Below are 24608 nucleotides of genomic sequence, written 5' to 3'. Positions count from 1 at the left end.
TTCCATTATATTTGTTTGTATAACTATTATTGTCTGAATATGTTATCCTGGTACATTACTGAACTGCTTGTAAAAATAAACTTCCTGGAACAGTCACTAGAAGAAATCTTGAGCAGACAGAATCACCTTCAGACTCTTCTAAATCTATTGTCTCAAGAAAAGAGCCTTGAGATTTCTATATGGGTACTACACATACATGTTGTGTATATATAGAACCACATACATACATACATACATACATACACACTCATACACATAAAAATAAGAACTATTAAACTGCAAAAACTTTACAATATATTTTAAAATGTACTTAGATGCTAAAGAAAAAAAGGAAATAGGTATAGACACTCATAAAAAACTAAATAGTTTTTAAAAGTAAAATCTTTAAAGTCAGTAAAGTCATATAAACAAATAAGCCATGTAAAGATGAGAAATATAAAGGGTGTCTGGATCCTGTATGATACTTTGTGGATTTTCAATTTTTAAAATACTAATATACAAAGAACAATAGCTGCTGAGAGAGACTGAATTGTCGCCATCCCTGAAAACTGCTAAATTAAGCCAACCTACATATTTTTTAAATGTCTTAGCTTCAAAATGGAAGTCAGAAAATATATTAATTTGAGGGAGAGGTTGAGCCTTTTTTGCCACAGGAAACAAAAGGTTATCAAATTTGACTGGGGAAGATTTCCAGAAAGTCTTGGTTACAGACATGAAGAATGAAACCTAGAAAGACTACAGGACAGGTGATGTATATGCTGATAGCTCTACTAAGGGAACAGCTCTGAGACTGGATAAAACATGATAAATCTTCTTGGCTACAGAATCCTAATGACTTATTATTACATGACATTTTTATTACATTTATTATTATTATTATTATTATTATTATTAATTTTATAGTTCCCTCACCCTCCAATCCTCTTATATCTCCCCAACACCCCCCATCCCATTCCCCACACACTACACAAGGAGGGTGTGGCCTCCTAAGAAGGATCAGCAAAATCTGTCAAGTCATTTGAATAAGACAGAACGCATGGAACCCAGATTGATAGCTGGGAAAACCAGGATAGAACCGACCAAAACTCCCTGAACATGGATCTCAGTTAGAAGGCCTGAGCAGTCTGTGGGACCTCTGACAGTATAACTGGTTCATGAATGGATTTTGTGAGCACGTTCCCCATGGAGGGATTCTCCCTTAAACTAGAAATGACATTCTTTTATGTAGCATGAATAGAGGTTTGGTTATATAGTTCAACTAGACTTATAAAGTTGAAAGTTGCCTTTTTTGCTTTGTTTTTTATGTTTTTATTTATTTATTTTTCTTATTATACATATTGATCCCAGTTCCCTCTTTGTACCTCCCTCCCTCTCTTCCACATTCCCATGTCCCCTGACCACCCTCCCATCTCATTTCCCACCCCCAACTCCGCTTGTAGGGTGATGCCTTCCTAGAGGGGTCATATAAATCTGTCAAGTCATTTGTAATAGGGACTTCTACAGTAGAGCTATGGTCCTGAAAACAGCCTGGTATTGGCACAGACATTTAGACCAATGGAATCGAATTGAAAATCATGATATTAACCCACACACCTAGGAACACCTAATTTTTACAAACAGCTAAAAGTATATAATGGGAGAAGGAAAGCATCTTCAGCAAATGGTGCTGGCATAACTGGATGCTAGTGTGTAGAAGACTGCAGATAGATCCAAGCATATCTCCATGCACAAAACTCAAGTCCAAATGGATCACAGACCTCAACATAAATACAACCACACTGAATCTCTTAGAAGAGAAAGTGGAAGGTACCCATGAACAAATTGGTACAAGAGACCGCTTCCTAAACATAACTCCAGTAGCATAGACACTGAGACTGACAATTAATAAATAGGACCCACTCAAACTTAGAAGCTTCTGTAAGGCAAAAGACACAGTTGACAAGACCAAATGGCAGCCCACAGACTGGGAAAAGATATTCACCAATCCTATATCTGACAGAAGGCTGATCTCCAAAATATACAAAGAACTCTAGAAACTAGTCAACAAAACACCAAATAACCCTATTAAAAATGGGGTACAAAGCTGAATAGAGAATTTTCAATAGAGGAAATCAAAAAGACTAAAATACACTTGAGAAAGTGCTCAACATCCTTAGCCATCAGGGAAATGCAAATCAGAACAATTCTGAGATACCAACTTACTCCTGCCAGAATGGCTAAAATTAGGAACACCAATGACAACTTATGCTGAAGATAATGTGGAGAAAAGGTAACACTCCTCTACTGCTGGTGGGAGTGCAAAATTGTACAGCCATTTTGGAGATCAGTATGGTGGTTCCTCAGGAAAATGGGAATCAGTCTATCACAGGACCTGGCAGTCCCCCTCTTTGTCATATACCCAAATGATTCATATCCATGCAAAAACACATGTGTTCAACTATGTTTATAGCAGCATTATTTGTAATAGCAAGAACCTGGAAGCAACCTAGATGCCCCTCAACTCAAGAATGGATAAAGATGATGTGGCACATCTACACAATTGAATACTACTCTGCGGGAGGAAAAAATGGAATCTTAGAATTCACAGGCAAATGGATGAAACTTGAGAAAACCATCCTGTGAAGTAACCCAGTCACAAAAAAATAGGAACATGGTATGTACTCACTTATATATGGATTTTAGATATAGAACAAAGGATCATCTACATATAATCACACTGCCAGAGAAACTAGGACACAAGGAGTATTCTAAGAGTTTCATACAAGGTCCCTCAAAGAACGGGAAAGGAACAAGATATCCTGAGCATATTGGGGGTGGAGACAGTGAGTGGAGAAGGGCCAGGAGAAAGAAAAGGGGAGGAGAGAAAAACATGAGAGACTAGGAAGATTGAGTCAGGGGAGGAATAGATGAGAGAAAAAAAGGGGGAGGAAGGGAGAGACAGACCATAAAAGAGGGAACCATTATAGGTTTTTAGAGAAAACTGACTCTAGAGAAATGACCAAAGACTTACAAGACTGACCCCGACTAACAATTTGAGCAACAGTGGAAAGGCTACCATAAATTCCCTTCCCTGATAATGAGATTGATGACTAACTTATCCACTGTCATAGAGCCCTCATCTAGTAGCTAATGGAAACAGAAGCAGACACCCACAGCTAAACACTGAGCCAAACTGAAATCCAAACTGAGAGAGGGAGGACAATACCAGGCTACAGAAACCCACAAAGACAGCTGGTGTGAACAAGGAGGAGCTAAAGGGCCCCCAGACCGATAGCTAGGAATCCAACATTAGACAGACTTGATTCATACCTTCTAAACATGGGTCTTAGTTAGAAGGCTGGGCAGCCTCAGGGAACTCTGACAGTGGAACCAGGATGTATCCCTGTGCACAAAAGGACTTTGGGAGCACATTCCCCATGGAGGGATACTCCCTTTACCTACAGAAAGTTGTGTTTTACCTGCTCAAACATAAAACAAAAACATAATCTTTAATTGACTTATGCACAATATTCATTCCATACCTGTGTCAATGAAGATGTAAATGTTACCTTTAAAAGTTTATGTGTTTTCAGGAAGAAAGTACAAGAAGCCAATGAAGACAAGTAGCCTAGGTGATCTAGCATCTCAGAAATTTTGTGTTGTAATTTCTTCAAAATTCTGTGTCTAGGTCAAATTCAAAGCTCTTAGCTGAGATGGTCCATTCTCACAGACTATCCAGCCAAGACTTCAGACAAGCTCTATATTTTCCTGTCACACAGAGACTAAACAAAACAATAATATAGGCAGCCCTCCCAGACTTGCTAGTAACCAATTTTCTTAGGGTTCCCTAAACAACAGGGTTCCACAGAAAACAGCAAGTAGGATACCCACCTTCCAAAGAGGTTGTATGAGTGGTTTTAGGTTGTTCAATGGATTGTGAATGTTTGTTACCATTTAAGGAGTTAATAATAAGTTGTTATTATTGTTCATGGTCAGGAAAAATGTTGAACAAAGTAGATTAGGTTCAAGGATCTCTTTCAGAAGATAGAAATTGTGAGATAAAAGGGTGCATTGTCAAGTCTAATTTTGAACTAAAACACAACTACTAGTCTCAAATATTTTTATAATACTTTGGATTTTTGCATATTGATAAAAATTTAAAGTTGTTTTTCATATACATATACATATGTGTTTCTACTCTTGTTGAAATTATTGTATCTATGTATCACATAAGTACATAGTATAAAATATGTATAAAGTTCTAGTACTTAAAGGCTGTTTAGGATAATAAATGAAAACAGGTCAGTAGTTAGTCATCTATCAGTCAGATATTTGGCCATGTTAGGTATGTTTTTTTAGATGGAAAGATGGTCTTCAAATACATCAGAGACCTACAGAATGTGGCATTTAAGATATTTTAATAGCCTAAGGCTTTTTTTTTTTTTTTTTTTTTTTTTTTTTAAATAAGACACACATCTGCTCCTGGAATCAACAATTTAGTTCAAAAAAAAAAAATGAAGGGCATTGCACAACCTCCATTTGGAGTTTTCTTTCAATGTGGCAGAGCTAGGCATATGGGAAACAAACTGCTCTTGCCTCTGTTGCTGACAGTTTGATGTCCAAATTGGACAAGCGGGACACAAAAGAAGGTGACTCCTGAACTTTAAAAAGACAAGGTAGGGCCATCCTTCAAAATGCATGCTTCACAAGAAAGTGTGTAAGATATTCAAAGCTTGTAGGCCAAAGATAGATGCCCCCAACATTACAGAGGAAACTTGATTAATTGTTCAGGCAGTGAGCAGTCTCTAACATTTCTTAGTTTTGGAAGTTGTTTGCTCTTCACTTCTTGTTACATCAGGTAAAGACTCCTTCTGGAGTCTTTGATGGGATGAAAAACAAGATAGCTATAGTTATAGTTCTCCTTGTTCACCAAATTCAAAAAGAAAGTCACAAAAGAGGTTATAAAGTATATAAGGTTGAGTGACATATAAACTTAAATTTTAAGAGAGTATTTTATGGTCAAAAAAGATAGTTTGGTGTTGGTAATACAAGTTAGAAAGTAAATTAGTTACATAACTTTTGACTCCAAGAGATGATAGAAAATAAATACTTTCTCTGAATTAGTCAAGTACAGATACTGGACATTGTCAATATAATTCTTACTTGATAATTGTTCTTATTGTATATATTTTTACTAGGTTAGAGTTGAAACCTTTCCATTTGATTTAGAAAAAAAATTAGGAAATGCTGTGAGATATTTGTATACTGTGTGAAGATAGGTTACTGCAATTAGTTTAATATAGAGCTAAATGGCCAATAGCTATGCAGGAGGTATAGGTGGAACTTCTAGGCAGATAGAGATGGAAGAGATAAATCTAGGTGCAGGAGAGACTCCAAGGGACATGGAAGAAGCAGGATAGGTAGCATATGACAAAATGCAGATTCATAGAAACAGGTTAATTTAAATTATCACAGCTTATTAAAAACAAGCCTAAGCTAAGGCCAAACTTTCATAATTAATAATAAGCCTCTGTGTCATTCTTTGTGAGCTGGCTGGTGAAGCTGAGAAAGACTTGATATAGTTACCAAAGGTTTGGAGACAGTACTTTCTCTTACTGGGATAAGCCATACACTCTACTGTGCCTTATCAATAGACTGCCAAAGAAGACAGCTTTCTGTGGCCCTTTGCTTAAAATGCTCAATTTATCATGCTCTTGACAAAAACATGAATTTGAGAGGAAATGCAAAATTAAAGTCTAAGGATCAGATTTTCTCTGACTGCTAAAGAGACTAATGAATGTGGATGAGAATTCTGCTTTATCAGTAATTTTGACTTGGTGACTTAATAATATTTGTCTCCTTTCTGTTTACAAAATAATTCCTATAAGAAATCCATGCTCTCTCATCTGGCTGAGACTGTCTCAGCTTGCATTACTAAAGGAGGATCAATTGCTAACAACCTGGACAACAAGAAAGCCCATTCTAATGTCACAGGCACTAACGCATAATGGCTCCATCACAATCAAGAGGATATATACATTTTGGGAAGAGATTTTTGTATCCTCTGGAATCCCAAATTACATGGCTGTATGAGGTTTGTCACAGCATATTACTACCATTCTTACTATGAGCTTCATTGAGAAGAACACAAGAATAAAATCAGGACCCAAAGTGAGACAATAGAAACTGATCTGATGTCTTGAAATCTCTTGACCATTGCTACAACATCACTTCCAGTGTTTGGTAAAATGACTTCACTTAAAATTAAATGACTCTAGTGGGAATGATCAGGAATTCAATATATCCTAGTCACTTTCTGGCTCAATAATCAAGGTTCCTTCTGTGACAGAAAAAACATATTAATGAGCTGGTCCTCTGGGAGTATGTGAGCAAACCTCAGGGCAGAGTTACAAGTTCCTCTTTGGACTGTTATTAAGCTAATCCATGTTTATCTGGAAACACATTCAAGTGTTTCCATTGACCTTGGCCTGGCTTCAATCATGCTTTAAGCTCTTGGGTGTGGGCTCCATCTGAGAGTGTAATAAGTGTATTCTTGTCATTACAAGCAGGAAAACTTCAGACACTGTGCCTGGAGAGCTTTATCTACAGTTCACTAGTATTTATGCTGGGTAGATGCCTCCTTTCTGTTCTTGTAAATGCTTTTGATATTCATCAAAAAACAAATTTCAGTACTTGTGCTACATAGCATGTTTAAGAAAAAAAAATCAGCTCTTTCAGTTGAGAAAACCCATTTTTCTTTCTCCTAAGTTTATTGAAGTAGTATAACTGTTGTAATTTAAAACTCCTGAAGGAGTTTAAAATTGGCTAGAATAAAAGAATACCTGAGAACTGTAAAGAAAATACAATTTTAGTCTGAATTTAGAGGAAATAAGAGCTAAATTTTGGGTGAATTACAGATATGAAAAAAAAATGTCTAGATTCCATGCACACTACAACTCTGACTTTGCTTTTATATATTATTATAAATATCCCATAAAATAATAATTTATTTAACTAGCATGTATAATTTTTTTAGTATGGTAATAAAATAATAGTTTGATTTTACTTCCTCTCCATAAAATACATCATATCCATATATCCACACAGGTGGGCACTGTGGCTCTAAGTGTCCTCAGTTCTCAAAACAACAACAAAATAAATTTCCCATCCAATCTTCATGTCCATCTCAGGTCTGACACTCATACCCTAGTCACAAACTGGATTGTTAGCTGCTTATTGTGGCAGACATTAATGATAAAAATACCACACTCATCTTTTTAACCAAGACAAATGTTGTGGGGTAGAAAATTGCAACATTTTCCTCAGGAAATTCACTAAAGATCCTTTCACTAAATTCACTAAAGATCCACTCATATTACTATTATCCTGAATGAAAAGAAATTTATCCAAATCATGCTATCAAGCAAAGGAGTCAAGGAGAAAAATTGGATACAAACATTACAAGTTGGTTGTTCTGAGCTGACAAGCAGTCAAACGGAAGACTCTAGGGTACTATATTTTCTGTACTTACTCTTCTTCAGTACATCTTACAGAAGAAGCCATTTATTTGTGGAAATAATGATATTAGGAAGGTGCACAGAAAATTCATGAATTCTAAGTACCCTCACAGATGAGGCATCTAGTGTTCTGACCAGGACTTTCTTATGCTAAGGATTCAGTGGTGCCAGGAGATTAAAAGCCTATTGTTTACTCAGAATATCATCAATATATTAGACAGAAGATAAATAGGTAATCACCTACTACCTTCTATTTCTTTCTAAGGAAAAGGAGGAAAGAAAATACCTCTTGGATCTATTGGTGAGTGTTTTATAAGAAAATATTTCTAATGAGAACAAAAACTTGCATTCACCTACTGTTAATTCTTGTTCTGTTATCAATATTTTCTTAGTATGCTTTGCATTTAGTAATATGCTTACCTAATAATGGTCATATTTCAGAAATGATATTAGCTCAGTACTATAGAGACATATGACTTTCATTGACTTCTCCAAAATGAGAAAAACATTAGAAAGAAACAAGTATAGTAGGAGAGTCCAAACTTTATCTCTGGAGGCTTAAAATCACACTTTCTAAAATGAACTACGATACAGGTAAAGAAGAGGGGAAAGCACATATTTATTTATCATATACACATTCGCAAGGCCACAAAAGATATGAACCCCCAAAATGATTCAATTACTTGATGACTCTATGGATAATAAAATTGGGCAATGGAGAGAACGATGGCAGTTTTAGAAGGGTAGGTAATAATTTATTGGAGGAAAGAATGTTGGTGGAAAACAACAAACAGCCTCCTTTGGAGATGTTGACAAGATAGAGGAAGATGAAAGACAGAGCTCTACCATGGACAAAAGCTGTCACCTAGTCCAGATAAAGCAACTCATGAACGACCATCTGATTATTGGTAACCCAACCCAGGTCCTCTAAAAGAGCAACGGTAATGCTTCACTACTGAGCTATCTCTCCGTCCCTCATGTCAGGTTTATTTTAATGCAATATGGATTAAAGGTTCGGGGGTGTACAAAACTGACCATAACACCCTAGTATGCACTAGAAGAAAATATTTAGGCCATTGACCTCAAACACATGAGAACTGTTAGCTTTACTTATTGCAAAAGAACATTTCTGTTTGTCCCTTTTGAAATGAGGGTAGAAGCAAGAATTCATTCAGGAATGGTCAAACGCACTGAAGCTGGATAAATGAAATTGATATGGTAATTACGCTTACATGGATCATCATGCCGACAAACATCATAAACATAGCAATGTGATGAATTACAAGCATTCCATCACAGAAAAGCTAGATAGATGAGCTCCATGGGCATATTTAAAAATATGTTGCTTTAACAAAGTGGAAAAGAACAAGTGAATAAAAACTCTTCCCAGAAGCCATCATAAATAATTCATGCAAAACAGCTTTAAAATTACTACAAAATTCAATTTAAACTAGGTAGAATTTTTTCCACACTATTCCTCTTAATCTCCAAATCAAACTGTATTCTGGAGCCACAAGTATCCTGAGGTTCGGAAGTAAGTGGGAGAGGACTGTTCCTATTACTAAAGAGCAGGCTTAGTTTGAAAAGGTGTAACATCAGCATGAGCAATTTCTCTAGGAGCTCCATCCTTAAAACAGAACTAAGGTTCTACTGAGGAGACCTCATATACCCAGAACTGCCCTTGGTCCTCTGCCACTGATGTCTGGATTAAACCCCTGTTACACTTGTCTACAATTTTACAATTTGTAAAAATCCGGTTTTCCATTTTGACTTTTTCAGTCAGGCAACATTGCACAAATCACTTAAAAAAAAAAATTGGAGTTTTACTCCTTTGGCATGAACAAAATAATAGCATCTTTCAATTCTCTAAATAGTATTTCTATTAAAAAATAGAGTAAATAAGATCCAAAATCTTTACAGGTTTAGTTCTGTCTTCTGCACAGTCATGGAGACCACTCTCCAATGAATATTCCTTTCCAGAGATGATGACTGTAAACAGGATCCATTTCTAGAAAAAAAGTTTTTGTTGAAAGTCTACTACCTGGATTTTCATTTGCATTTAAAAGAGACAAACCAGCCTGTGTCTGTGATTTAAAGATGATTACTCAGTGTGTGGCCACATTAAGTTTGTTTTGTGTTTTTTTTTTTTTTGTTTTGTTTTGTTTTGTTTTTTGGTTTTTTTTTTTTTTTGTTTTTTTTACTTAAATTTACTGTAGAAAAAAAAAAGTAAAGCAGACAAAATGTTTTTGCTGAGAATGTAGTAAATTATTTTTAGACCACTTAAAATATTTATATAATTATTTATCTTATGTAACAATATGCATAATGGATTCATCAGGCTATACTCATTTGTTTATTCTTTTATATTGTATATGTAACAATAGTTACAGAAGAGGAAGCTATGAATTTGGAAGGGCACAGAGGGAGGAGAGGGAGGAAGAAACTATGTAATTATATTTAAAATAAATGAATAATAAACAAGCAAACAAATAAATAAGTAAATAATTTGAACATAAACTGATACTAGTTCTTAAACTTTCCCTGATATCAAGCTAAAAGTTTGACTTATGCTTCTGTTTAGTTTATTTCCTGTTAAAAATCCACATGAAGTTTTACTCTTAAAAATTTAAAATAAGATGGTCAAGATGACTACTTGGATAAAGATATATTTCACACACAAACCAGCTTTACACCTTTGTCATACAGCAGAATTTATAGCAGCAACAGTAGTCTACTTTCTACTACTGTAACAAAACACTTGCAGTAAATAACATAAGAAAGAAAAGTTTGTGGTGTCAGAAGTTTCAGTTCCTGCTAGGTTAGCTCCTTTGGACCCATGGAAAAGGACAAGGTAGGATGGTGTGATGGAAGAATGTGTTTTTGTCAGTCAGGAAATAAGAGAAGCCTGGAAAAGCCTAGAGTCCCAGTATCTTTACCTACAGTGGCTTGACATTTGTTGTTGTTTATTTGTTTGCTTTTGTCTCCTCTACCCCCTACTGAACACCACTCCTTTAAACACCTACCTACTTCCTATAGACCCAGAAGTTAGTGACTAGGCCTGTAATATGTGGACCTTTAGGTAACACTTTCACAGTCCATAGCAGCCAGCCTTATCAACTAGACTTTAGCTGTCATTCACTGCCTTCCTTCAAGTGGTTAGACCTTATAAACATGTTTCTTTTTTTCCTTTGTTACTCTTCTTTCTTTTTCTTTTAATTTTGAAACAAGCTTGTTTTACATGCCAATCCCAGTTCCCATGCCCTCCCTTCCTTCCCTGTTCCCCCCCACCAACGCCCATCCCATCCCCTTTCTGTTCCCTAGCCAGGGTAATGCCTTCCATTGGGAGTCTTCAAAGCCTGTCACATCATTCGGACCAGGGCATAGGCCCTCTCCCAAGTTTTTAGGCTGAGAGAGTATTCCTCTATGTGTAATGGACCCCCAAAGTCCACACATATAATATGGATAAATACTGATCCACTATCAGAGGCCCCATACACTGCCCAGGACTCCTACCTAACACCCACATTCAGGGAGTCTGGGTAGGTCCTATGCTGGTTTCCCAGCTATCAGCCTAATGTCCATGAGCTTCCCCTTGTTCAGGTCAGCAGTTTCTGTGGGTTTCTCCAGCCTGGTCTTAACCCCTTTGCTCATCACTCTTCCTTGTCTGCAACTGGATTCCAGGAGTTAGGTTCAATGTTTAACTGTGGGTGTCTGCCTCTGCTTCCATCAGCTACTAGATGAAGGCTCTAGGATTCTAGGATGGAATATTATAAGGTAGCCATCAATCTCATTTTCCGGGGCAATACTGGAGAGGCTACCTTAAAAGGCCTTTGTTACTCTTCTTAAAACATACATTTTTGTTGGGGAATATTGTGTAAGCTACTATTCACTGCTATCCTTCTTAAAAATAGTAATTTCATAGGCACCTCCAATACATATTGAAACATAAATGTTTGCATTTGCCTTTGGTAGTTTTCTTTTTAATCAATATTTTTGTCTCTTTTTAAACTTTCTGATTATAAATCTGTGGGGATTGATAGCAAAAACTTTTCTTTACCAACAACACCCTACAATGTTTTGTACAAGACCCAAAACAAGAAGTTATTGGCTCTGTACATCAGATCAGAGGTAGAGAAATTCTTTATAAGTACAATGAGTACGTACAATGAGGCTTGCAGAGATACACATTATATTTTGCTTTTAACTTTATCAGAAAATATATTTTGATATTATTTGAATAAATATTTATTTAAACAAAATAAGCAGAAAATCTTTGGAAAAGGAGGAAAAAAAAATACATGGTCTCTACTGATATGAAATAACCTCTAAACTGAATCAAATTCCTCCTAGTCCTCAACTGGCCATTATCATTCTGGTATTCTGTTATTGATTAAAAAGAAAACAAATAAAACTTCAGTGTTGATCATTGCAATGGTTTGAATAAAAATGGTCCCTATAGGCTCAAATATTTGAAGGCTTAGTTAGCAGGAAATGGAATGTTTTAAAGGATTAGAAGAATTAGGAAGTGTGGCACTACTGTTGTAGGCATGACCTTGTTGGCAGTGTGTCACTGGTGGTGTACCTCAAAGTTTCAAAAAATTATGCTAAGCCCAAGGTCTTTTTCTCTGCTTTCAGAACAGGATGTAACTCTTAAACACTTCTCCAGGAACCAGCATTGGACCAAAACAAAACTTCTGATTGTGGGTGTCACTTAGGAGTCCTGGACAGTCTAAGGGACCTCTGATAATGGAATCAGTATTTATCAATAATGCACAAATGGACTTTGGGAGCCCATTCCTCATGGAGGGTTATTCTCTCAGCCTAAGTACACAAGAGAGGGCCTAGGCCCTGCCCCAAATGATACGACAAACTTTGGTGATTCCCCCATGGAAGGCCTCATTCTCATGAATGGGGGTGAGATGTGGGGGATTAATAGGGGTTATGGCAGTTTGGGAGGGAGAGGGAAGTGGGAATGATATGTAAAATAAGATTGTTTCTAAATAAAAAAGTAAAATAAATATTAGTGTCATTATAAAACAGGCACCAGAGAGCTTCCTATCCTCTTCCTCTAAATGAGATTTCAGCATTATGAATGATATTTATAAAGTAGGAAACAAATCCTAATCAGTTCCTAAACCTGGTAGTATACCAATCTAATTTATAGACTCTGGAATTGTGGGGAAAAATTCAGTTACATATAAAATACTCAGATTATTGTAGCTGTTATAACATACTAAGTAGATTAAAATAAAACATAATAAGAATTAAGAACTCTTTCATAACAACATCTAAAATGTGGGAAAGATGTCAAAAATATCATGAGGTGAGGCTGCTCAGTTTGAGGCACAGGTTAGTAGAGGGCAGAGGGTGATCTCAGGGCAAAGGTAAGAGAGTGGATATGTAATAAAGACACATTCCCTGTGTTACAGATAGCAGCATTGAACAGTGTCTTCTTGTGGTAAAAGGAGATTCCCTATGACTTATTACAATTTTTTTTAATTTTATATAACCAAGTCCATTTAGATGAAAAAAAAAACATTTATACACAATATTTGGGAATTTGGACGTTGTTCTTTCCAAAATACTTCCTGCTGGTAAGGGGCGCTGTCATGGGGGATTCAAAGAAGATTCAGAAATCCTGGCTGTCTAAAAGACTGCTTTGTCCAGCTGTTTTGAATGTAGGATCACCTGGTACTCTGTTTCAGGTGGTCTGGCTTGATCAATCCACATTAGTCTGGAAGGAATCCACATCTTTTCATTTTCTGTGGAAAAAAATAGAAATCCTTTTCCCCAGTAACTTGTCCTTGAACTTAAATTTTGGAGTCAAAACATGTGCGACCAGGAAGATTTAGCTTGGTTAGGAATAGAAGACAGGAAAGAGAGAGAAATAGACAGAGAGAGAGAGACAGAGAGAGAGAGAGAACATAAAATAGGGAGCCAATATTGGTTTGAAGATAAAATTGAACACAAAGAAAAGTCTAAAGAACTACAAGACTGCTGCCAACTAACAATTTGAGCTTCCGTGGAAAGGCTATCATAAATGCCCTTCCCGGAGAGTGAGATCAACAACTAACTTCTCCATGGAGCCCTCAACTAATGCCTGTTGGAAACAGAAGCAAACACCCATACATAAACACTGAGTCGAAGTAGAACTAAGATGCAGATGGAGAGGACAAGACCAGGCGGCAGAAACACATAAAGACAGCTTACCTGAACAAGGAAGAGCTAACAGGCCACCAGACTGATAGCTGGGAAGCCAGCATGGGACTGCTTCAGGCCCCTCTGAATATGGGTCTCAGCCAGAAGGATTCAGCAATCTAAGGGACCTCAGACAGTGGAGCCAGGATTTATCCCTGGAGCACAAAAGGACTTTACGAACACATCCCCCATGGAGGGATAACTGGCTTAATCTAGAGACAGGAGTGAAGCCCTAGTCCCTACTTCACATGACCTGTCAGACCTACATGACCCCTACTTGATGACATTCCCCTACATATGGAATTGGGGTGGGGGGATGGGAGGGTGGTTAGAGTGCATGTGAGAGGGCAGAGAGGGTAAAAGGAAGGGAAGGAGGGAGGGAAGAAGGGAGGGAACGAGGGAGGTTGGGAGGGAGAGGGAACTGGGATCGACATGTGAAATAATAAATTAAATTTAAAAAATGCTTTGACTTATTACAAATTTACTGTTTAAGAATTTCATACATGCAAGACAGGTGTTGGTGGTGCACACCTTTAACCCCAGCACTCAGGTGTCCGAGGCAGGTGGATCTCTGTGTGTTTGAGAGCAGCCTGGTCTACAAGAACTAGTTCCGGGACTGCCTCCAAAGCCACAGAGAAACCCTGCCTGGAAAAAAAAAAGAAAAGAAAAAAATAACCAACAAAAAATAATTTCATAATTGCATATGATTAGTATCAGTCAAATTTATACCCACCCCCACTCCTGATACTCCTACTACTACCATTTTGCCCTCTCAAATTCATGTACTCCTTTACAATCCAGAGTCCATTTAGTGCTGCAAGTATGTGTGTGGGTGAAAGCCATCCACTAGATCAGGCGTACACACTATCGGGGTCTCATCTATGAAGGAAATTTACCACTTGCTTTTCCAGAACCCAATAATTACCAATAATGCCTCAGTAAAGAAGTGAATTCCAAAATTCCTCCTTCATCCATGCTGAGGTGTGGACAGGTTTGTTATGTCTGAAGACCACTTTTCCACAGAAATCCTTAACAATCTCTTGTTCTTCGAAGCTGTGAAGCCTGAGAGCTACAGTAATCACTAGGTGGAGCAAGACATGCTCATTTTGCAATAATGGCAGGAATATTATGGGAGAAACCTACTTTATGACTAGATATAATACCTTCTCCACAATGCATAACTTATTCCTAGTGGCTTATACCCAGGGCTGGATTTGTCATAGGCCCTTGGGAAGAACTTACTACTTTTTGCTAAAGGAGCATAATATTAAACTTCCCCTAAATATTTATATTTATTCTCAGCTCTCTCAATAGAGAAGCTTATTTTTGCAGTAAATTGTGATTAATACCACAGATGGTGATTAATACTTGTAGCTAGCCAAGTTGTAGAAAATAAAAAACTGTGGACTATTCAGCCCCACGTAAGACATCTGTATCACACATTCTTATAGCAGGTCATAGCAGAAAGGGGAATGAAAAGGTTGAACTTTTCCTATAAGGAAAGTTAGAGATTAGTTGGGCTAGGGTGTATGAGATTTAAGTGGCTGATCTCAAAGTTTGACACTCATTTTGATTGTAATTGGCAAATGCTAAAGGTTTGTGATTAAGATGGATCACATTGGCAGAATAGGTCTTTGACTAAACCTGAGCTGTGTCTTGGGGAGAATGCTGAATTAAAGTGAGTCCAGACAAGTAATTACCTAGAATTTCAAAACACTTTTAATTTTGAACAAATATTATATGGTTTTAGGAACAATAGATAATAAAAAATGTAAATACATTGTCAGTTACCCCTCAAAAATGTCCACCATAATCTTCACTTAGTAGAGAGAATCAAATGAAATAAAGATATAGAAGAAAAATCAATTAAATATGTAATACAAATAATGAACTAAATAGATGGTGTGCATAAGTGAAACACATCAGAGAAAGATGAAGAAAGCTTCATAAAGGAAATGGTATTTAAATTTGTTGCTTAAATAGCCAAGAAAGAAAAAAGAATGATTAAATATGAAAGTATATCATAGGCAAAGTCATAAAAATGTGCATGAATATAGCATATTTTTAGGACAGTAATCACCAAGAATGAGTAACTGATAAATCTATGAAGGGGGTAAAGAAAGGTAGAAAAAAATGATATTTTAAAGGTCAAATTGAATGATCATAAATATTATTCTGTTATCTACTTAAGGATAAATATTAAAGAGTGGGGAGGTTGATTGGTGCTTAACATTGTTATGATCCAAATCTGAAGAGCTGAGTTTGGATCCCTAGAAACTGCAATAAATTCAGTCAGTGCAGCTATGAGTTGTAATCTCAGTGTAAGCTCAGAAGCAGAGAACAGTGAATCATCAAATTATGGGCAACCAGCATAGCATATGCAGCGATAGACATAAAGAGAGACTCTGTCTTAAACAAGGTAGAATTTACAGTCCAATGCCCGATGTTAGCCTCTAACTTCAAGACAGGCATACTCCGTGGTATAGGCATGTAGCTGCACTCATATACACTAACACAAAAACATACATGTAGACAAGCATAGACAGGAAAGCATTAATTACCAATAAGATTGGCATTGCTCTAACGTCTCCATTTCTGGGTTTGTTTTGGAAACATGGTATTACTGTGAAGTAGATTTTGTCCCCAACCTGCAGATTAGGCTTATATAACGCTTAAGTCAGGAAACAGACACTCTGCCAGCAACTCAGTTCCACAAGGGGTTCAAAGGGACCAAAGTGATGATAGCCAGTATGCAAGTCCAAACCACTTGACCCAAAGATTATCACTTGCTTTCTCCATGCCATATCTGAAGTCCATCATAGTCTTATTAATGAGTGGCCAAAGAACCACCATTGTAATTACAGGTCCATGCTAACTACCTTATTTCTAAGTTGCTATAGTCATATTTTCTAGGTCTTTCTTGATGTGGCTCTTTTTATTGCATCCCTTAAACAAAGCCTTTCTTAGAAAAAAAAAGTTGTTTCTAAAACTGGTTTTTATAAATGAGACCAGGAACTTTGCAATGTAGATTTTCTCATCAGAAGGCAGCAGTAGCATTTCCTCTCCCACCTCTCCTGTAGCTCAGACTCCACAGGGTCCTAATCTGAGCTGAGACACATTAGAAACAACCAGTTAGCTGACTGCAATGTGGTGGCTTCAGAGGAAATAGTATCCTCTCACAGTTATCTGCAGAAACCATAATAGGCCTAAATGAGATTTAAATTAGCTAGACACATCCCAGAGTTGACAGTCATAAAGACCTTCAAGGTCCAAGGGACCATAATGATAATAGCCAGCATTTGGCTATTAAGGAAGATAGTAATTTATATATAAAATATTCTACTTAAAAATCTCCCCTCCATCCTCTGTCTTCCACTCCTTTCCCTAAGAATGCCACTTACACAGTAACACAGTCACACACAAAACACAAATTTAAATGCTACTGGTTTAGCTTTAAATTAATGCCTGAAGGAAAATGTTGTTTTAGTTAATAAAAATTAATATAATTAACTTCATCCAGTTCAGAATAACAACTATCTAATCTTAAGAAAAGACAACTAGAGTCTAACATCCAGAGTAATGGTGTGTTGAATATTATCAATAGTAATACACACACACACACACACACACAGAAAGAGAGGGAAATTTAATAGAAAGCATTCTTTTATGCAATTAATATATGCCAATAAAAAGAAAATTATTTCCATAAAAGTATTTACTCATTTAATTGAATCTTCATGAGAAACTTGTTAGAGTAAAGGTGCTAAAATTACACAAATGAATGGGGAAGGAAAAAGAACAGAAATTGAAATATAAGTGAGGTTTCAATAATTATAACAACTTGGCAAATCATTCTATTACTCTGTTTTATCATCTGTACGACTATATTACATGCACTTTGAGTGATAATTGATATAAAGTCCAATAGTTCAGTGTTCCACACAGTATTCATTCAATAAATTCTAACTCTATTACCCCTACTAATAGCAGTTTTGATTGAAATCATTGAGGAAAAGTCTCTGAAACTCAAATTCAGTAAAAGTGATAGTTTGGGAAATGATTATAGAAAAAGAGACATGGAGGCCTCAAGTGAATCCAATAAGGAAGGCGTTATCTATGCAATGGTCTCTGGGTAACTGGCATTCATGCTCACTGGGGAAATTCAGAAGACAAAGTAAGATGTACCTGAGATTGATCTCAGATAAAGGTAAGGATAATAAGTTGCACATTTCTGAATTGTCACAGATAAGAACCTAGATTTCTCTTGTGTCAAAAAAAAAAATCATCTCAAGCTAGAGTCATGGGTATTCACAATAAATTATAATCAAGGGAGAAGGTGGCACAAGCCAAAGGGGTGTAGAAGGGCCAATATGTACTAAAGAAATGTATTTTAAATGACAAATTTCACATAAATATACCAAAATTCAATCTACATTTCCTTGTGAAGAGTAAACAAGGAAACCCTGCTCACTGATGTCTCCAAACCTCCAGGAGATTTCATACATTTTAGAATACAGAACTTGTTTCCTGTTTATTGTGACACTAGTACTGTGATAAATGTTGCAGCTATATTTCTGACACATTACTTTTGACCTCCATTATTCCTGCATTTTAATGGTAGAGGAAAATGGATTAAATAAATTAGAGTGTCTTTCATACCGTAGACATAGTTCAAAATACATATACCAGTTACTACTATGCCACTCCTGTATAACTAACACACTCTTTCAGAACTTCCATTTCTACTCAGATGTGTGACCTCAAATTCACAAACTCTTTCTCTTCATTTCTCACAAACTCATAACTTCAGATTAAACCCATCTGAACATAATTCTTATTTCCCACCACATTTTTTTCTTAAATCATGAGCATCAGGTTCAAGTTCCACACACTGTCCTTGATGCTGATCAATCCATCTGGCACAAAACTTGCAGGGGTTTTAGTATAGAAAGGTATCCTTTAGCTGATTCTTGTCTCATGCTTACCAGAGTATGGATTGGTTTTTAAGAAGAATTTGTGTAACTATTTGTGGAAGTGAACATACTAGTGTAAATATATGCATTATGAGTAAAACAAGAGCTATGAAACAGCATGCTAAAGTACTGCTGTGTACAGAAGGGAGAGGACAAGATTGTAAAACCCTCAAAGGTCCTTCTCCAATTCCAACATGCAGGGCTATTTCAGAGTCTCCATAAAGAGAAGAATCTAGTCTATTTGCATATCAAGTTTAAAGATCTTCCTTAAAATCACAGCTGGAACAAACTCTCATCTGCAATAAGTAACAGGAGGTTAGGTAATTCATTGCTGCGTTAGGACTATCTGAAACTGCCCCATTTCTGAAGAAAGTTTAAAACAAAGTTCCTACATTTTACTAGTTTTTTTTTTCAGTTCCTGATACTTATAAAAGACATTGTTGAAAACTTTTTGATACTTCAGTAACTAGTAATATAATATAAACTAATAAAAATCCATTTAAATCTAAACTATACTGGAATACACAAAATAATGATTAAGCCCTTAGACAGTAACAAATCAATCACAATTGGCCAATGTCAAAGTACTGAACTGGCTAAGGAATTATATATAATTGCAGTGTGTGTGTGTGTGTGTGTGTGTGTGTGTGTGTGTGATTGTTTATGCCAGATGCTAGTTCTTTTTGTCTATGCCAGATGCTGGTTCTTTTAGTTGCTTTGTTCTTAGGTAAGAATTCTCTCTACATAAAAGCGTTCAGCATTTGTGTTAACTATTGATTTGCTACTGTGACTTGGCACAGTAAAGAGACATCATAGGAAAAGGGTTTCCAGGGGAAGTCCAAAGAATACATGGAAATTGCCCAAAACTATATAAATTTCCCATCTACTTGGAAGTTGTGAAATACAAAATATCACCTGAACACTCAAGGCATCTGCTTGACCACAGTGAATATCCGAAATTGGGCATTTATTCTCCTTTACTGTAATCATGATTATGTGGCTTCCATGAAGAGTAACAATGTGACAGAGTAAGTAAATCCATCCAAGACCTGAAGTACCCAGAGGCAGCAAAGCAGTTCTTGTCTCAATATTAGGAATCAAATGCATTCACTGAAACAGAAAAAATCCAAGACCAGCCTCTAGGCCCCTTGTTGTTGTAAGTCATCTCCATTCATTCCTCACAGAACCATGGGGTGCTCACTGCTGTAGCCACCAAACCCTACAAAGAGCTTCAATAGCGAAAACAGTTGCATTCATATCCCTTGCCTAGGAAGCATCACACATGCTATTTCCTTTTTAAACTGCTGAAACTATCACATATAAAGTAAAAGCTTAGGAGTCAACATAGTACATATATTCCACCCACTAACAAAATTAACAGAGTAACATTCTATTGTATTGACTTCAGGTACTTTTAGGGAAGTAAAATAAAGATCCATTTGAAGTCTGGTATATAGCTCTACTCCATAAATTTTTGACTTTGGTAGCTTTCCTATTCTCCTGTCTTTGTAAAAATATATATTTATATCCATAATGAAGATAGTAACTTCATCTAATTTTGAGACAACTTTACTCTATTTTTAAAGGCACAAATTAAATTATCATTAGACAGCATTCTTTTTTAATCACTTAACCCTGTATTTTGATATCTAAGCTGACTTGAATGTTATTTGCATTTTATATTTTACACATTGTATCCTAACCTATTCCCATAATGATATAGATTACTGGTTAGTTGTAATTTTATGTTCCAGATGACATTTATTGCAGATTTTCTTTTTCAAATATAGGTATTTTCTCAATAGATAGAAGGTAACAGTTATAGATTAGGTTGATAGATAGATAGACAGACAGACAGACAGATAGATATTTTCCAACATTAATAACAGAATATTCTCAAAGACATGCAATAAGTATCAAGTATCTACTAGGGGTAGAATTCAAGTATTGAATCTACCTTATAAAATCTTCAGTTAACCTATTTTCATCACACTCATCTATATATATATATCTGTTTTCTCAACCACAAAGTTAACTGGTATATTCAGAATAAGATATCCTCCATAACAGTCACATCACAGTGCTGGTTTAATAGGCGTTAAGACTTTATAACCAATACAGCAGAATTTATAAAAATGAGCATCATTCTTTTACTTTCTTTTTATTTATTCTTCGCATCTTTCACATCATTCATCTCAATCCCGTTAATTTCCCTATCCTTTCATATATGCTCTATATCCTTACAACCTCCCCTTAAAAATAAAATAAAATTTAAGAGAAAAATAATTTTTAAAAAGGAAAAATCAATCTCATCATGGAAGTTGTAGTGAGAGCCCTTTGGTTTCTGCTAACACAATCAATGTTGGGCCCTCACTGGCACTCTTCTTGAATATCCTGTTGTTGCACTGTATATTAGAAATCCTGAAGCTTTGAGTCTGCAGGACTGACCCCTTCATATGCTCCAGAAGATCACAGATTGGGTGGATGTTGGGATGGGTCAACTCATATCCCTGGTTCTGTGCCTTGCTTGTTACAGGTTTGGTCATCCCACCAGCTCTCCCTTGTCCTCACCACCAGAGTGAACTCTCCAACATGGCTCTGGCTAGTTCATACCTTGCAAAGGGCAGGTACAGTTCTCCTGCTTTACACCTACACCATCAGGGTCAGCTTTACTGTGTTGTCCAGACAAGATGCAGAGGACACTCTCCCAAGTGCTGCAGCTGTTGAAGGGCAGGGACATCTGTCCCACTTATAATTCAGGGCCAGCTCTCCCACCAGCAACTGTTGACAAAAGCCATTGGAGAAGCATCTCTCCACTCCCCATACCACCATATGGCAGATGATGGACAGGATCAGATCTCTCAAGCACACCTTCTCCAGGTGGTTCACAGGCACCTGTAAGTAGTGTAAGCTATACTGTGCTGGCCAGGTGAGGTGCAGAGCCCAGCTCCCTGAGAGCTGCAGCTGATAAGAGGAGTAGCTTGCCCACCACAGGTGGTTGTGGCGAGGGGTGGGGCATCTTTTCCTCACCACCACATGGCAGACTAGTGACATGTAGACAGCTATCCTACTCTCAGAGGCAGCTCACCTGAACTTCTGCCAATGGTGTCAGCTCTACTGTGGTCTCTAGATGAGCAGCATTTTTATGAAATGCTCTAGCTCTGTTCAAAGCCAAATGAAGATTCCCAAGTGTTATTTACATATGAAGTTTAACATAGAGACTGACTTTGTCATTCTTAAGTGGAATTACACTTAGATTTACAGATGGAAGAAATAATTCTGCCAGTGCCCACTGGGCAGATAGAGCTCAGTATCAGCATCCTCCCTGCTCTTGGTTCGCTGGAGATCTGAATTCATTTCTTCCTAAAGTACTGCTCAGGTACACTGCCTCGTCAAATTGAAGTAATGAGACAGGGACAGATTTAGAGGAAACAATTCCAGTGTTGTCACACTATACTTCTTCACTGTATGCTCTGCCTGCCTCCTTTCCTCTTCAGCCTCATACTTACTTCCAATCATTTTATATTACTTTAATATTTGTTTTATCAGCTTACTAATCACTTTTTTAAGACCAGCAACTTGCTTGTAGAATTCTCTCAGACCATAACTTTCCTCTGCATTTCATTAGGTTAACTCCCACTCAGCTTTTAATTTTAATTTGAAAAACTCAAACTAGTTTGGGAGACTACGTTACATAATTTCGAGCCATCCTGTATTTGCAAGCAGCACTTAGCAATTTTAAGTAAATAGTTTGATGGGTTGCTTTGGTTCATGCATTTGTCTCCTGAGCAACACTGAGCTGTGCTTACCTCTCACCTATCCTGCCTAGCACTTTGGTAGTGCAGCAAAGACTCAATTAATTACCAGTGAAAAACTGAAAACATACAGCCGCCAAAGTGGCAGCCTTTAACATAGTGCAAAGTTATGTGCCAAGCTGTAACAGGGAAAAATAAAGGCAATCAACAACCACATGTACTGCATATGTAGTTGTAGTTGAAATTTCCATAAAGTGATACACTGGAAGATTGTTCCTACACTTTCTTGCTACTCTCCTTTGGATGGATCATCCAGTAATGCTGAGGTTGCCTTTGATTCCAAATAAAAGTGGGTTTATTTTGTTACTTTCCAATGCATTTTCAAAATCAAAGGTAACAATGACAAGCTAATGTGTTAAGTTGCTTCCAGACTGTGTTTTGTTCCATGCTATTTCTAGCCTGCAGCCTTTATGCCTTTTCCTTTACTGGTACCATCCAGCTGTTGTCATAAAAATAACATGATTTCTTTTGGCAGTATTGTTTGTCTTCCTTTTACTCCTCAAAGCAGTCATTTAAAGTTGTGCTCATTTAGTTTAGAAACTCAAATACCTGTGTATACTTATATACAGTATCCCTCTTCATCCATGGTTACCAATAACCATCCCACTGGATGCTAAAATGTGCTGGTACTCAAGGCATTAATAGAAAATATAAAATGTGCAATATTTGTATGTAAGCATATACATTTCCTTTCATATATTTTAAGTAATCTATACATTACTTGAACATCTAGCAAATGCAACAACATGTAAATAGTTCCTTGTGTGCTGACTGGGAGAAAAATCTGTACATATCCAGTGGATTTGCTATTTCAAATCATAATTTAAGTTGGCAGTTTTTGAATCTTTAGTTGTAAAATCATGAATGCAGAATATGATTGTTTATCTATGATGGAGAGTGTCTGTTTAAATATAAGGTTTCTGAGAGGTGGGGAGGATGAAGGGGAAGATGATGCTTTATTTCACCTGCATACAAGACAGAGATTTTTATATGTTTCTATGCTTTTCTCTCCATGTCTGCAAAAAAAGGTTCTCGTCTATTTTATACCACTATTAGAAAATCTCCATGCCAAGGCCCATAGAATACTGCACAATTGATTTTCTTCAGTAGGAGGGAAAAACTGTGCTCAAGCAAGAGATTGAGGACTATATGCAAGTAAGTTATTGTCTGCTTTCTAAGTTGATAATGATGTCAATATTGATTGAATTTTCAATGTATCTGAATCACTTGGAGGCTTAGTTGAAATAAATTGCTGGCCCCATACCCAGCTCTGATTTGGTATCTCTGGAGGAGCTTAAGAATTTGTATATGTTCTACGTTCTCAGGAGATGTTAATGTTGGTGGTCCAGTTGTACACTTTGAATATAGTTTCAGTACAATTTAGAGATGTTATGAGAATAAATTTTACAAAAGACTTTTGATCTCAAAACATCTTTCCAATAGCACAGATGACTGCTAAACAACTTTGTGAGATGAGCAGAATTCTGACAATGATTCACTGAAGACTCAGGACAACATGTAACCCTGTTATGCTCAGTGGACACTTTTAAGTGATTAAATATGAGTGTTTTTCCTGACATTGTACAACTCTATCAAACAGAGAAAAATGTCTTTTCCTTCCTAAGCCTCTGTTTCTCAGATATGCAATGGAGACTTAAAAGATCTGTTACAAACAATCAAGAAATAATGTGTTGAGACATTAATGCATCCTCTGTATTTTAGTAGGTAAAAATAAATCTTAATTATCTACCCTATGTGAAAATTCATGTGACAATTCTTAACACACAAGCTTTCTCATTTCCTTTTGCTGAGATAACATTCCAAGAATGGTTCCTCAGAATGGTAGTCAATTGAGCAGGCAAGAATGAAAAGATACCTTCAAATTATTTGTTAATCATTCTGATATTGTATTATAGAAATACATGTAATTTTTCTAGGGATAAAGAGAAGGATGAAAAGGAACTCTTTCTTGGAATGGAGTACAGATCTAAATAGAAAATTCTCAATAGCAGAATCTCAAGTGGCCAAAAGACACTTAAGAAATTGCTCAACATTCTTAGCCATCAGGGAAATGAAAATAAAAACAACTATGAGATACCATCATATACCTGTCAGAATGGCTAAAA

Source organism: Phodopus roborovskii, unplaced genomic scaffold, assembly GCF_943737965.1.
Source record: "Phodopus roborovskii unplaced genomic scaffold, PHOROB, whole genome shotgun sequence".
NCBI lineage: Eukaryota > Metazoa > Chordata > Mammalia > Rodentia > Cricetidae > Phodopus > Phodopus roborovskii.
Note: the sequence above shows the minus strand (reverse complement) of the source record.